At 39.2% G+C, this 15,922-nt stretch overlaps 1 pseudogene across 1 annotated transcript in view; it reads right to left on the minus strand.

Annotated features, from left to right (window-relative positions):
* Positions 1 to 6,904: 6,904 nt before the first annotated feature.
* The window catches only part of LOC123050949 (zealexin A1 synthase-like), a 53,923-nt pseudogene continuing 44,905 nt past the window's right edge, over positions 6,905 to 15,922 (minus strand). The window contains exons 3-4 of the transcript XR_006423871.1: positions 7,472 to 7,787; positions 6,905 to 7,391 (exon numbers count right to left, since the gene is read on the minus strand). The product of XR_006423871.1 is annotated as a zealexin A1 synthase-like (transcript). The remainder of the gene's footprint in view (positions 7,392 to 7,471; positions 7,788 to 15,922) is intronic.

The raw sequence follows: 15,922 nt of genomic DNA on the forward strand, positions 1-15,922 counted from the left end.
AGAGCGGGCCCATACCTAGTGTAAATAGAAAATCGAAGGAAAAACCATGACGTTAGCAGATGAGTCGTGGCAAGAGTGCCCTAGTAGGACTCGCAATTGGTGACACATAGCGGCGCCAACACAGGGGCGCCCTATTTTATCGAAATCACTAATTAAGGGGTACCTTTTAGAATGGTCACTCCCACTTTGTCAATCACTGACAAATTACGTATTGCATGTGTTTCACTTGTCACAAGCTGGGAGTTTCCCCTTCTTTAGATTCGTTTATTGAAAATGTTTTATTTATTAAACCGTGCATCCAAATACTGAACCGCTTTTATCATTGAATTTCTCGTGTCGACATCTTTGAAACTAGATCCTCCTGTCAATAGGTTTTGAGAAATTTTTTTTAAGAAAAAAACCCCAAAAAACCAGGAAGTAAAAAAACAGAGCCAGAATCACTTTTATTTATTTTATACTTTTCCCTTACTGAGAAACGGTCCTTCTCGTGGAAGTAAATCTATGCCTCCACGAGAAGTAAATACGTGTTTGTCGTGGAAGCAAAAATTAATGTATTTTTTTCCTTTCCGAGAAGCCTAACAAAATATGTGTGCTTCTCATGGAATAAAAAATTTATTTTTATTCCCTTTTCCAAGAAGCATAGTTGTGCTTCTAGTGGAAGCAAATCTGTGTCTTCACTGACGGCAAATATGTGCTTCTCGTGGAAGCACAAAAAAAATCCGCGCAACAAAAAATTCAATTATTTTTCCTCCAAAACCTAGGGAAACCCGGTCGAAAACCGAAAAGCCGAGAAGACCCCAAAAACCTCATCCAAAACCCAAAAACGTGTAAAAAATCATGAGGGGGCATCCAGCACGTGATACGGGGCAACGCTAGACGCACCACTTGGTGCGCTCTCAGCCAACAAAAGCCTTGACTAGCTTTTTGTACTCTACCCTCGCTCTCCTTTTTTGTTGTTGCCTGGGTATCTAGCTAGGCCATAACTAGGCATCAACCCATATTCTCCTGGGCTGGCCTGTTAACAATGATGTTGGCCTATTGCGTATTTGTGGCAATAGGTCCGAGTGTTGCTATTTGTGGCATTATTTTTCAAATTCTTTCATCCAGTTTCCTTCCCGTCTAAAGCAGTTTCGTCTGGCTTTTTTTCCACTTTTGTTTTTCCATCCGGTTTTCTAATGATTTTTCAGTGATTTAGTTTTTCCCTTTTCACTAATGTACTCCCTCCATTCCAAAATATTTGTCATGGCTTTAGTTTAAATTAATTTAAAAATAAATAAAGACAATTATTTTGAAACTTTAAAACAAATAGTAAAAAAATGAGGTAATATCACAGGTGGTGCTTAAACTTGCCACCGATGTTCACTTTAGTGCCTGAAGTTGAAAAATACACCGAACTGGTTTCAAAACTTGGCACGAGCGTACAAATACAGTGCTAATCTCATTAGTAGACGTTTTTACGCTGACGTGGCACCGTAGTTCGCTTAGCATGCACAGACAACCTCGCCCTAGCAAACTGGAGCTACTGGCCAGTACGTCATACGTTTTCTCGTGCATGTTAATGAAAACAGATCTTTTTTTAGAATAATGAAAACATTTCCTATTTTGTTAGATAAAGAAACACGTTCGTGGGTTTTAATGGCCTGCTGCAGTGCAGCCCAGTTTGCGCATGTTAGTTTGATTTAGAAATTTGTAAAAAAAAAATTGTAAATTATAATCACAGTAATAAAAATACATTTCAAATATTTGTGCTTCAAATTTTTTACAAATACATATAAATTAAATAACTAAAATGTTCATGTAATTTAAAAAAACAGTCAGCAATTTACCTGTGATTTATAGTTAAAGCTTTTCGTAAATAAATTTTCTAAATTGTTTAGTATATGCAAAAATAAATATAAAAAACTTAAATTTTTTGAGTAAATTCCAAAAGATTATGCATGCTTGGCTTATGCTTAAATGAAAAAAAATGTTATAGGTAGAAACATTTTTATTAATATTCACATGTGTATAAATTTCTTTTTTGCGAGAAACATGTGTATAACTTTCATCGTGTCATATATTCAAAAAAAATTATAATTAAAATATAGTCAGTAGTGAATATTTTTCATAAACTGAAGTTTTAAATTTTGGATATTTATGAACTTTTTACATTGTTGAAAAATTCTTAAATAATATGAATTGTAAAAATTTACATGTAACTATTAAAAGGTTTATGTAGTTAAAATAATATTCATGAATTGTAGTATAGAAAATATTTATATAATTGTAAATTGTACAGCCATTTTTATAATCAGAAATACCATTTTATTTATATGATACGTTTAAAACAAATATGTGAATATTTTTATTACTGTGATTATAATTTACAAACTTTTTTACAAATTTCTAAATGAAACTAAGATGCGCAAACTGGGCTGCACTGCTTAGCCGATTAAAACCCACGTACGTGTCTCTTCTTCCTTATCTAGAAAAATAGGAAATGTTTTCATTATTCTAAGAAAAAGGATCTGTTTTCATTAACAGGAACGAGAAAACGTATGGCATACTGGTTCTTTCCTAGGGCGAGGTTGTCTGTGCATGCTAAGCGAACTACGGTGCTACATCAGCGTAAAAACACGTCTATTAATAGGATTAGCACTGTATTTGCACGCTCGTGCCAAGTTTTGAAATCAGTTCGGTGTATTTTTCAACTTCAGGCACTAAAGTGAACATCGGTGGCAAGTTTAAGCACCACCTGTGATATTACCTCAAAAAAAATTGTCATGTAACTTTAAAAATATATTTATTAGGTTCTTTTTTCCTTTCCATTTTTTAAAACAAATAGTAAATATTTTAAAATTGTGAATACATTTAAAAATTCATGAATATCGTCTATATGTCATGAACATTTTAAATAAATAAATTTTTTCCATATTATACTTTTCGATTTGTCATAGAACTATTTTTCTTTTCGAAGAAAAATAGCATACTATTTTTACTTAGGTACAAACAACATCGCGAAACCACTGGTTAGAGATACCCCTTGCAAAGGTCACTCTCATCTCCCTTCATGGTGACAAGTGCCATCTGCATGTGCGGCAATTGTTGCAACATGAGAGTTTTGCGCTTTTTTGTCAGTCCGTTTATTTTAAATGTTATATATCTTGAACCATGTGTTGAAATCACGAATCGTTTGTAGAAGTGGGTTTCTTGCATCGAGATATTTGAAACTAGATTTCATGTTAATAGGTTTCGATGAAAAAAATCCCCAGAAAAAACTAGAAAAAAACATGAAACGAAAAAAATGAAAAAAGTGAAAACCGACAAAACGAGAAACCGGGAAGCACAGTTTCTATTTTCGCTTTTTGGAAAGCACACTTGTGTTTTTCACTTTACGAAAAGCACAGATGCTTTTCACGCAGAATGATAGTTGTGCTTCGCCACCAAGCATACTTATAATTTTCACTTTTCAGGAGGCACATATGTACTTTTCAATTTTCGTTGAAGCACAACTGTGGATAGCATAAATGTGTTTCAGCTATGCTTTTTCACTTTCAGAAAAGCACAACCGCATCTTTTCCACATGAGGAAAATAAAAAGGTAAAAAAATCATGACAACCTAAAAAAAACCAAGCACAATCCAGAGCCAGAAAAAAAACCCCTCAAAACACGAAAATGAGTGCAGAAAAATCGTAAAACGTGTTTTCCGCAGTGCATGCTGGGGCGCGCCATGTGGTCCCCCAAATGAACGGCAGTGCTCGCTAGCTGGGCCACGTTTATCAGCTATTCGTCACTGAAGGTGAAGAATAAGAGTTGCCCTAAAACATGCTAATTTCTTTTACGAATTCCTTTGTCGTCATCACTGTAAACATAGTAGAAAGAGTAATAACGAATTGACTATGTTTTAATATAAATAAAAATTTATATACTGACACGAAATTGAGGAAACACGTTGAGGTTTCTTTTGGGTGAGGAAGTAATATCCAAAGTCCCCGCAAAAAAATCCACACAAAAAAAGTAATATCCAAAGGACCCGGCCAAGCTATCGTCCATCTCGTGCACAATCACAGGATGGGATCAACACCTTTTACAGTTGGTCGTTGCTTTCCAAGAGACCAAATGAGACCTCTCAGGGCAATATACAATGGTGGCATATGGATATATATGCTTCATGGCAAAAGGTAGCTTGAGGCATCTATATTGGTTTATTTCACCCCAATGTAAGCTATTATTAGTGGGCCTCATCAAATAATAAAAGTAGACTCTCACTACACATGTATCCCTACTCTTCACTTCAACTTTTTCAGCTTTATGCACCGGACCACACTTTTTTCTCCCCAAGCACCCGCCTCCCGCAGAGGATCCCACTGCTCTATCTGAATCTACTTTTCCTGACATTCGATCCTACATGGCGTAGGGGGCATCACCATGTGGCTATGAATTATACATGCCCTCACCTACATATGAAATAAAAGCACAACAGTAATAATTAAAAATAGCATGTCAAAAAATGATTTTTATAAGATAAAAAATAACCACCATCAGTCCTTACTTTGACCTTCAAATTTGGTTTCTCTCTCATGACTTCGGCCAGACAAATGTGCATATATGAAGGACCAGTCGACACATTTATTTAAAAAAGACCAGAGAAAATCAAGAAAACTAAAATGAGTTTTTGGGTAATCATTCATCCGTCTCTGCAATATCCGGGCCACTTTGTATATCAACTAATATAGGATTTCCTGGCAAGATAACCACCACCACCACCACAACAATAACAATAGTAATACTACCAACATCAAACACAAATAAGCATAATTAAATATTTGGTCTATGTCTTAGATAAAGATGTTTCACACATGTGGCACACCCGTAAACACACAAAATTCTAAAATATAAACATGAATAAAATCATCAAAAAGAAAAGCATGAAAATGTATTTAGGAAAAAAATATTTATTTTAAGAAATTCAATGAGAACTCAATCTTCTATACAAAGCTAAAAGTCCATTGTTTTTTCTACTAATGTTAAAACCCAGGTATACCCGATGTTTCTAAAATGTTTATCTATCTCTCAGCTTATCCTATATAACACTATGAGCCCACATTCAATTGAGGTCTTCAATTGGGGTTGGATCACCCGATTTTTATCGGGTCAACATTTTCTCAAAGCTCTCTCATTCAATTCTTTTATACTATACACTATGATTCCTATTTCTTAAAGCCTCATGATTAATTGAGGTCTTCAATTTAGAATTCAGTCAGCCCGATTTTGACCGGGTCAACAACTTTGCAAGGGCTCTCTCACTCAATTCTTTTAATTCCCTATGTTCTCATTTTATAATTCTTTCATATGAGGTATTCAATTTTGGATTCGGTTTATGATTTTGACCGAGCCAATAAATTTTCAAATCAATCTGCAGCAACCGACATATGAAAACATATCAATCCCGCACACCCCCTCACCATCTATAAAAAAGAAGCGTTACAATACGATAATATAGCACCAATATAGTACATGCAACCACCGACGCAGAAATTTCCCCACATAAATATATGTTGGCTAGCGGATAGCACAAAGCTACACCACGAAAGGCCCATCAAATCCCTTTACATTCTCCTTTCCGGTGAAGCAGACTTCTATCAACTCTGGCATCCTGATCAAGTGGACCAAGGGTTTTGCTGTCTCTGGAACTGTAAGATTTTCTGCAATTCTAAGCTGAACAGGAAATACGATTATAGAACTCCACATTTGTGTGCTATGCAACAAGATAACTCCGACGATCTTGGAGAAGTTGAATCAATTTTGAGCGACATCATCGGCATAAGTTCCTAAACTTATTCAGTCATATATGGCCATCTAAGACAGCCAGTACCGAGCGTGCAATTTTGTCCATCACCATGGGTGCAGGTCAACCAATCTTCTGTAGCGGCATGAAGGGTTATCGTAGAAGTTTCCAATTGCATCATCAAGAGAGGCGGGCGGTTGGCTGGCGCCGACATTGCTGGCATTCTTCAAAAGATGAAGAATGATTCCAAGGGACTGATATTGGGGAGAAGAATAGTGGTAGCTATGGATGGTGGCCATTACGAGAATTACCCTCAGTACAGGTTGTATATGGTTGAGGCTATGGCGGAGCTTCTTGGTCCCTAGGACATGGAGCACATTGTCGCTGAGTACACCAAGGACGGCTCGGGCATCGGTGCGGCACTTTTGGCAGCCGCAAACTCAAAATATGCAGCAGCCCAGCTCTCAGCGTGACGTTCATTTGGAACTTGCGAAGTGAAGTGGGTTCTGGAAATGTATTCCCGTGCTCAGGAACATATTGCATCAACATAACTGAGGTAGATAAACATGATCTTCTTCCGTGACTTTCAACATCATTCCTTAGTCTCAGATGGCTGAGATTACTTGTTAGTATTGGACTGCAGAATCTGGTATGTTTCAGGAATGTAAATTAATTTCAGTTATATTTTGCTATCATATTTAAATGAAGAGTGTCTTTGAACTAGCTAAAATATCTGAATGAAATAAGCAGTAACTTTTTTCTAACAAATTATACTACCAGAAACGTCGGTTCTAGTAGACCCTTTCCAAATACACCTGCGGTATGTTCCTTGATTGGATATAAACCAGGAATTGCCTTGTTCATCGTGCACTCATGGAAGAAAACAAAATAAAGTTCATGCTTCAGAAATTGGATTAACAGTCAAGTGTGTCGCTTGTCCTGAGATCGGTGCCCTGGATGGGAAAAAAAATATCAAGAGTTGTACTGGACCGGGCAACCACTTGGTGATTCCTTTTGAGACAACATATATGAAGTGAGCATATCCACTGATAGGAAAAATGCATAAAACACATATATTTCTGATCCACAAATCATATTCTCTAAGTAAATCCATTACATAGGTAAATCACACGGTAGTTAATAATAGTAGATGCATTATTCAAAAGTTCATAAGAACATACAGAACTAATACAGTCATGTTCTACATGATCATGTAACGTAAGATCTTCTCTTATTATTGATACGAGGACATGATGTTTGCAATGAGCTTCTCTTATTGTATTGCATAAAGGTACAACCATACACTTCAATAATGACATCATTGACATGTCCTGAAAATGTAGGTATGTTAACTTGCATAGCCACATGAATATGCAAGCTTTCTCTGTCACTTTGACCGCATAGCTTTGAACCACAAGTGTGGAGTAGCTTCAAGTTTCAGATCATACTTTTTGCTTACTGCAAGCCCAAATTTCTCGGACATGTCAAGCGAAATCGGGCTAGCACCACCAGGAAGCTTCCAGTTGAAGTGATACAGAATATTTGTCAATGTCATCTCCAAGACCGACGAGCTAAACTGAATCGCAGGGCATTGTCGTCGCCCAGCACCAAAGGGAGTGAATTCAAAGTATGTGCCGTTGTAATTTGTGTTGTTGTTCTCAAACCTCTCCGGCCTAAACTCTTCAGGATTGTTCCAGTATGCAGGATCTCGAGAAATTGCGAAGACGTTAATGTTTACATTGGTGCCTTTGGGGATGTCATAACCCATGATAGTACAATCCTCTATGGACGCGCGAAGAACTAGAGAAGCAGGCGGATGGAACCTAAGGGTTTCCTTGATGATCATCTGCATGTAGTCGGGTTTAGCGAGGTCGCTATTAGTAATGACAGCTCGGTCTTGGCCAAGAACCTCTCGGACTTCTTGTTGTGCCTTGGCCATAGTTTCAGGACTGCGCACAAGCTCTGACATAGCCCACGTCAAGGTAGTTCCTATGGTCGACGTGGCACCTGCAAATATGTCCTGTAAACGAAGGACGTCAAAAGCACAATCAAACATATTTGTATATTATAGAATAATATATGAATGACTAAAAGGCTACTTCATCTGTAAACTAATATAAGACGTTTTAGATCACTAATTTTGTGATTTAAAACGTCTTATATTAGTTTAAAGAGGGAGTACATCTTAACATAAGCATGTCACTTTTCTTCTGTGAAGAACAATATGGCATGAAACTAAAAGGAATACTCACAAACAAGACGGCGCCTATTATCTCGGTGGTTAGAGGGAATTCCAACGAGTCCTCCTGCTGCAGCCTAAGCAACACATCCAGCAGGTCCTCCTCATCAGTGCTGGAGGCACCAACGCCGGCGGCCTTGCGCCCCTCTATGACGTTGGCGATGATGCGTTGGATGTGGCCGTGGCACCTCCTCATGCGGCGCTCGTCGTTGCTGAGCCACCGGACTAGCCGCCACGACGGGAAAAGGTCGACGGGGGAGAAGCCGCTCACCAGCGCAAACGCCTCATCCAGCTCGCGGAGGTACTCTTCCTGCTGCGTGAACTTGCCTCCGAAGACCGCCCTCGTCACGATGTCGTTGCTCAGCTCCATCATCTTCTCGCTGACGTTAACGGTGGCGCCATCCAAGGCGGCGATGGAGCGGAGGAGGTTACCCACCTCCTCGGCCCTGATGCTCTCTATGCGCTTCACCTGCCTGGAGCTGAGGAGCTCCACGATGCACACCTTGCGCATCTGGCGCCAATGGTCGCCGTAGGGGGCGAAGCCGATGTTCTTGCCGCTGCAGCCGAAGATGTCGGACGTCACGCTCTGCGGCCGGTCCGCGAAGGCGGGGTCGTTGGTCCTCATCACCAGCGCCGCCGCCTCGGCGCTCGAGACGATCACGGTTGGGACCTCGCCTAGCATGAGGTGCATCAGTGGGCCGTGTCGGCGAGACATGTCCATCATCCTGCGGTGAGGGAGGGCGCTGGCGACATGGTGGAGGCTGCCGATGATCGGTAGAGTCCATGGCCCTGGCGGCAGCTGGTGGTGCTTCTGTGGCTTGTACTTGCTGCCGGCGAGCTTGAGAAGCCAAAGGGCAAGCGGCGTGCATAGTGCTATGAAACACAAGCCGAACCACCCCTCCATGGCAGGCAGCTTGGCAGGTGGAGTGACGCCGACGGCACCAAAGTAGTACTATTAATCTTGTAATATTCCTATAATATCATCATCTTATAGGCCAAGCATCGGGCGAGGAGCTTTCTCTTGCCTGGCTGCAAAGAATGCAAATTTGAACTTGGTCCCGGCCGAAAGGTACGTACTAGGGGAGAAGCATCGAGGAGCTTTCTCTTGCCTGGCTGCTAAGAGTGCAAATTTGAACTTGGTCCCGGCCGAAAGGTACGTACTAGAAAGTATCAGACTGCGAACAATGCTTTGGTTGGATGCTTAGGAGGAAAGTGGTATTTTCCCGCCACAAGGGTTTAAATTCTGATGCTCGTATTACCCAGGATTTATTTCAGGATTTTCTGCGATGCTGTTCAGTGGGAGAAGACGTTCGTGTCGACTACAAGGTAAGGGTAGGGTCTGCGTGTGTGTATTTGTAGGAGTGAGTGTATGCGCGTATATATGAGCGTTTGTGTCTGTACTGTGTTAAAAAAGACATCAGACTCCGCTGGTAGACTTATTAATTACTACGTACTTCATTTGTTCTAAATTACCTCTTTTTTAGAAAAAAAATGTGCTAATATATACAACATTAAATAAATACGGGACCAAAATTATAATTTATGCTGAATCTAATTAAACTAATTTTCTACTGTAGATTTTAATATATTTTTCTAGTATTTGGTTAACCTTCGAGCAACAATATACCTGGACTAATAATTTAACCTCATTAGTGTATCGCTCGTTGAAAAAACATATCATTGGATTCGCTATCAGATGAATTTTCTTAATATATACATTTTACACATATAATGTAGCTTAATGTGTCGCAGGCGGTCTGTCTTTTTCTATTGCATAGGCCAGGGGAGAAGCATCAGGCGAGGAGCTTTCTCTTGCCTGGCTGCTAAGAATGCAAATTTGAATTTGGTCCCGGTCGAAAGATACGTACTGGAAAACATCAAACTATGAACAATCCTTTGGTTGGATGGTTAGGAGGATAGTGATATTCTCAATACATCAGGGTTTAAGTTCTGATGCTCATATTTACCAAGGACTTATTTCAGGATTTCCAGCGATGCACCTTCAGTGGGAGGAGACATTCGTGTCGACTACGAGGTAAGGGCAGGGTCTGCGTGTGTGCGTTCATAAAGGTGAGTGTATGTGCTTATATATGAGCGTTTGCGTCTGTACTATGTTAAAAAAACATCAGACTCCGCTGGTAGACTTATTAGTTACTACGTACTTCATTTGTTCCAAATTACTTTTGTTTACAAAAAATGTGCTAATATATGTTAAATAAGGCACCAAAAATATAATTTATGCTGAATCTAATAAAACTAATTTGCCATTGTAGATTTTAATATAATTTTCTAGTATTTCGTTAACCTATTAGCAACAATATACCTGGACTAACCATTTAACCTCATTAGTGTATCCCTGGTTGAAAAAATATATCATTGGATTCGCTATCAAATGAAATTTCTTAATATATACTTTTTACACATATACTGTAGCTTAGTGTGTCACAGACGGTCTGTCTCTTTCTATTGCATAGGCCCGGGGAGAGGGATCGGGCGAGGAGCTTTCTCTTGCGTGGCTGCTAAGAATGCAAATTTAAATTTGGTCCCGGCCGGGATGGGCTAATACAGAAGGTACGTACTAGAAAGCATCAGATTCCGAACAATCTTTTGATTGGATAGTTAGGAGGACAGTGATATTCCCAACCCATCAGAGTTTAAATTCGGATGCTCGTATTTACCCAGGATTTTCGGCGATGCACGTTAAGTGCGAGGAGACGTTCTTGTCGACTACGAGGTTTTTCGTGTGTGTGTTCATAGGGGTGATTGTATCCGTGTATATATGACCGTTTGCGTATATAATGTGTTAAAAAAGCATCAGACTCTGATAGTAGACTTATTAATTACTACGTACTTCATTTGTTCCAAATTACTTTTTTATAGAAAAATATGCTAATATATACAACATAAAATAAATAAGGCACCAAAAATTTAATTTATGCTGAATCTAATTAAACTAATTTGCTATTGTAGATTTAATATATTTTTCTAGTATTTGGTTAACCTAGTAGGTAGCAACAATATAACTGGACTAATAATTTAACCTCATTAGTGTATCCCTCGTTGAAAAAAAGTTATCATTGGATTCGCTGACAAATGAAATTTCTTAATATATACTTTTTACACATATAGTGTAGCTTAATGTGTCACAGGCAGTCTGTCCTTTTCTGTTGCATAGGCCAGGTGAGAAGCATCGGGTAAGGAGCTTTCTCTTGCCTCACTGCTAAGAACATCTACAGCCGTACACAAATCTAACCCTTTAAATGCGCCTTAATTATTTAATTCTACAACCGGACACCTCAAATTAGAAAGCACAAATCCATATTATTACATGCAACATAAAATCGATCTTTAAGCGGAGCTCGTCCGGCTCCGTCGTGCCCATGCCCGGCGGCCGGCTGTACTCTCCAAAGTGTTGGTCCGGTCGTCGCAAAGGTAGAGTAGGGCATGAGACACGAGCTGGCTCACGGGACTCAAGGCGCCACTGTCTCGCATGCCCTACTCTTTCTCGTTGGAGCCCGGAACTCGAACGGTGCCGGTGGACGTTAGATCGATGATGGATCCGTCCTGGGACGAGCCAGCGACATCCACCACGACGTGGTTGCAACACCAGGACTGCTGGACCATATTGGGCACCGGAGAATATGACTCCGCCTTGCCGACGTCCACCGCCGTGAGGGCTGCCACCGCCTCCCGCGCCCGTTGCCTCGCACGGCGGGCATGCCACGCCATGTTTGTGTCGGAGGATGCCCATGGTGCGTCCATGGCCTCGGCGCGGCAATAGAGGGGTTGCGCATCCGCCACCGCGTTCAGACGCCAGACAGACTGCACCGCCTCCGGTGAGGCCGCGACGGCGCACCTAGCGCCAGATCCATGTGCCATTTGGGCGGACACAATGGATTCCCGACGGAAGGAGTCTGAGCGCTGCGTCGCACGGGCCTCCTCCCGGAAGCGGCGAAGCACAAGCCGGACGGCCGTCTCCTCCTCAGGGCCGCGTGGGATGAGCTCGGGGTCGACGGATTTGGAGGTAACGACTCGGATCCGCTTTTCGCCATGCTGGAGACCACCGGAGATCGCCACGGGAGCTAAGGTGGCGGAGGGGAGTGGAGGAGAGTGGAGTGAAGTGGCTAGGGTTTGGTTTGGCGAGCGGATGGGGAGAAATATATGTGAGGTCGGGTGGGCCATCGTGTGCAGGGTCCGACATGGCGAACGCGCCCGGGCGCCCCCATATCTGTCCCATATTTAGGCTGGATATAAGGGGTACCGGTCAGTCTGGGCGTTTGAGGCCCGTTTGAGGTGCCCGTCTGGGTCGAAATATCATGACCCAACAGTGATTGGGCCATCCGCCCGGGCGTCTCAGGCAGGTTTGGGGTGCGCGGCTGTAGATGCTCTAAGAATGCAAATTTGAATTTGGTCCCGACCGGGATGGGCTAATAAAAAAGTTATGTACTAGAAAAGCATCAAACTCATTTGCTCCAAATTACTTGATGTTTTTATTTTGTCCTCAGTTCAACTTTTCTATACTTTTGTGTGTGTGTGTTCATGTTGATTGTGTTCATCCTATCTAGATGCTCCATTATGAGCCAATAAAATCCACCCTTTGTCAAAAAAGTTAAACTTTTCTGTAAAAAGGTTTGCTAATATATACAACATTAAATAAATATGGCATCAAAATATAATTTATGATGAATCCAATGAAACTAATTCTCTAGTGTAGATTTTATTTTATTTCTATATATTTGGTTAACATAGTAGCAACAATACGTGGACTAGTATTTAAACCTCATTAGTGTATCCCTCGCTGGAAAAAGAATCATCGGATTCGCCATCGAATGAAGTTTCTAGATGTATATTTTTTGCGACATATTACACACATGTCTTTAATCAAATTGAAGACCTAAAAATTCATATCCGCCTTATAAACCCGGATGGAGGGGGTAGTCTGCTTTCGCCTCTTCCCACACTGATTGGTTGTCGAAAACTACTGCCACCTGACCACTAAACCACACAGATAGTGTAGCTTAATGTGTCACGCGCGGTCCGCTTTTTCTCATGCATATGCATATTTTATTTGCTACTATTATTTGTTTAGAATCCATGGCGCAATATGATTGCTAGGGCTAGCAGACATGTGAGCACTAACCTCCCAACTTAAAGGAGACCCTTAATTGCAGATATTTTTGTTCTTCTTTTGTACTAGTATGAGCGCACCTACATTCCTAAAATCAGCAACCAATTTACATTTGAGTGTGGATTTTTCATACTCCCATGTTGCTACACCTTGTATCTAGACCATACACTTTGCATCAAGATCGGTGTTATCATTATATAGAAATTTCTCTTTTTTTTGTTTATTTTAATCAATAGAAAAATTTAAACTCAATATTTGCAGGCCAACTATACACAGGTGCCACACTATGCATAAAATGTTTTCGGTATTTTTGATGAACCATAAATTTGTCAAATTACAAATTTAAAATAAGTTGCATCATTTTAAAATATTCCTGTTACGCCAAAAATTCCAAAACATGTATGTACATGCTAGTGCTTGTATGATGTTGATCCAAATTTCGAGTTCAAACAAAAAAGAGAAATTTTCTTGTACGAACTTTGAAGCAAAAATGGAGGGCGAGGATAGAAGGTGTACATGTATGGCAGTAGAATCGCAACTTCCCTTTAGTTAATAATCATAGTTAGGCAGATTAACATGATAGCAATGAGATGTGACGTGTCTATCAAATAATGTATTGACGTATAACTGCGGTGTGACTCGGTAATAATATCCTATATTAAGCGTTCCAGTGACACACTGACACTCGTTAAAGATTTTTTAATGGCCGATGGGAAGACGGCGGAATCCATTATCCGAGTGTGATGTTACTGATGTTATCTCTCAGAAACTGGGTGTAAACGTTTTCCTAACACTTCGTAATGTCCTTTACGTGGCCCTTCCCAGCCGCGCCACACATTGTTGATTTAGGAGTAATGCTAGACATACGGGCCGTTTACGCCGGCGCGCGTTGAGATTTAGTTAAGGGGGTTGGGCCCACCTGTAAAATTCAAGGGGGTCAATTAGAAGAGGGCAGGTTTATCACTACGTAGATTCAGTTCGACGGTGCCCTATGTTTAGCATTACTAGATGTTAGCTCGCACATTGCTGCGGGAATCAGTTGGTATGCATTTCGATGAGATTTGATTGTGTAGAATAAAAATATTTAGATTAATATTTTTTGAATACATTGTTAACATTTTTTATACACATTTATATTTTTCCAAATGTTTGATTAATATTTATATATATATTTTTTATCATTTTATTAAATGCTTGATTAATATTTTTAATTACATGTTCAATGTAGTGCTACACATTGTGGTTTATACATTTTTGTTATACATGAGAAACAGTTTCTCTAGACACATTTAACATTTTTAAAATGTATGGTTAACATGTTTTTAAAAATATTTTTAGGTAAAGCATTTTTGTACTTTATTTATTAGAACATTTATAAGTATAAAAAAGAAAGAAAAAAGGGAAAACAAAAAAGTGAAAAAAAAGAAGAAAATAAATATAGGCTATGGCATCCCGTGAGATTGACGCGAGGGTTCCTACAGCTCGTTCTAAGCGAGACATAGGGCACCAGGGCTATCTGTCACCCGTACTAACTCCTAATAGAAATCCCCTACGTTCGACAGTACTGTGCCGGTCCAGTTTGCAGCGCAGGTGCCACACGCCCATAGGTTTGCTTTGTTCTGGCTCGCAGAGATCACCCTAGTCACTCGCTCCATTTTTTTCCTTTTTCCTTTTCTTTTATGCTTTGATTTTCTTTATGTTTCCATGGTTTTTTGTGTTCCTTCTTTCTAATTTCATTTTCTTTGTTTCCTTTTTGCTTTTCTTTGGGTTTTTTTGTCTCTTTGCTTTCATTTTTGTTTCGTTTCTAATCATTAACACGTTTTGTTTTTTTCTATCTAGTTTTTTTCATTCATGTTTTAGATTTCTTGTATTTTTTTGTTTTATACTAGTTTAACATTCAAATGCATGTTTAACATTTTTTACAGATACATGGTTTTTTTTCAAATACATGTTTAATACTCTTTGAAATACATGTTGGAACATTCTTTGGCAGATAAGAAAAATATTTTTGCACTATGTAAACAGTTTTAGACATTGTACACATAATTTTTGAAAATATCACGAACACATTTTTTGAAACTTCTGAAGATTTTACCAAATGTGACATACATTTATTGAATGAACGATATATTTTTATTGAATGAACGATATATTTTTATTGAATGAAGATTTTACGTTTACATTCAAATTTCTACATTTTAATTTGTGACAGGGATTTTTCTATACATGTTTAAAATTTTTAATTACAAGATTAACATTTTGCAAGCTTAACATATGCAAATATTTTTATTGAAAAACACCCCGAATACTTTTTGGAAACTTGTGAACATTGTTTTATCATAAAAAATATACTAATCATTTTTAATTACACAGACTTTTTTTTATGTGTATAAACATTTTTGGTACACACCATTTAAAATTTTTCATACGCATGATTAACTTTTTTTTACTTTTCTTGATTCACATTGTATATTTTTCATATGCATCAAAAACATATTTCTATGCACGTTTAACATTTTCAACAGCATGATTACATTTAGAAAAATATGTAATTGATTTTAATATATATATTTACAATTTTTGAAATATAAAAAAGGAAAAAAATCTCTACTACTTACAAAATAAGTAGCGTTACTTTTCATGCCAGGCAGAACTCTTTATCAGGCGGTTACCCCCCCCCCCCCCCCCCCCCCCCACCACGTCTCTCCACTGATTTTTTTTCATCCAGTCGGTTTTTTCTACCATGCCATATTGACCGCACCTTCCAAGTACGCTGCTCAATAACATT

This window comes from Triticum aestivum, chromosome 2D (genome assembly GCF_018294505.1).
Source record: "Triticum aestivum cultivar Chinese Spring chromosome 2D, IWGSC CS RefSeq v2.1, whole genome shotgun sequence".
Taxonomy (NCBI): Eukaryota; Viridiplantae; Streptophyta; class Magnoliopsida; order Poales; family Poaceae; genus Triticum; species Triticum aestivum.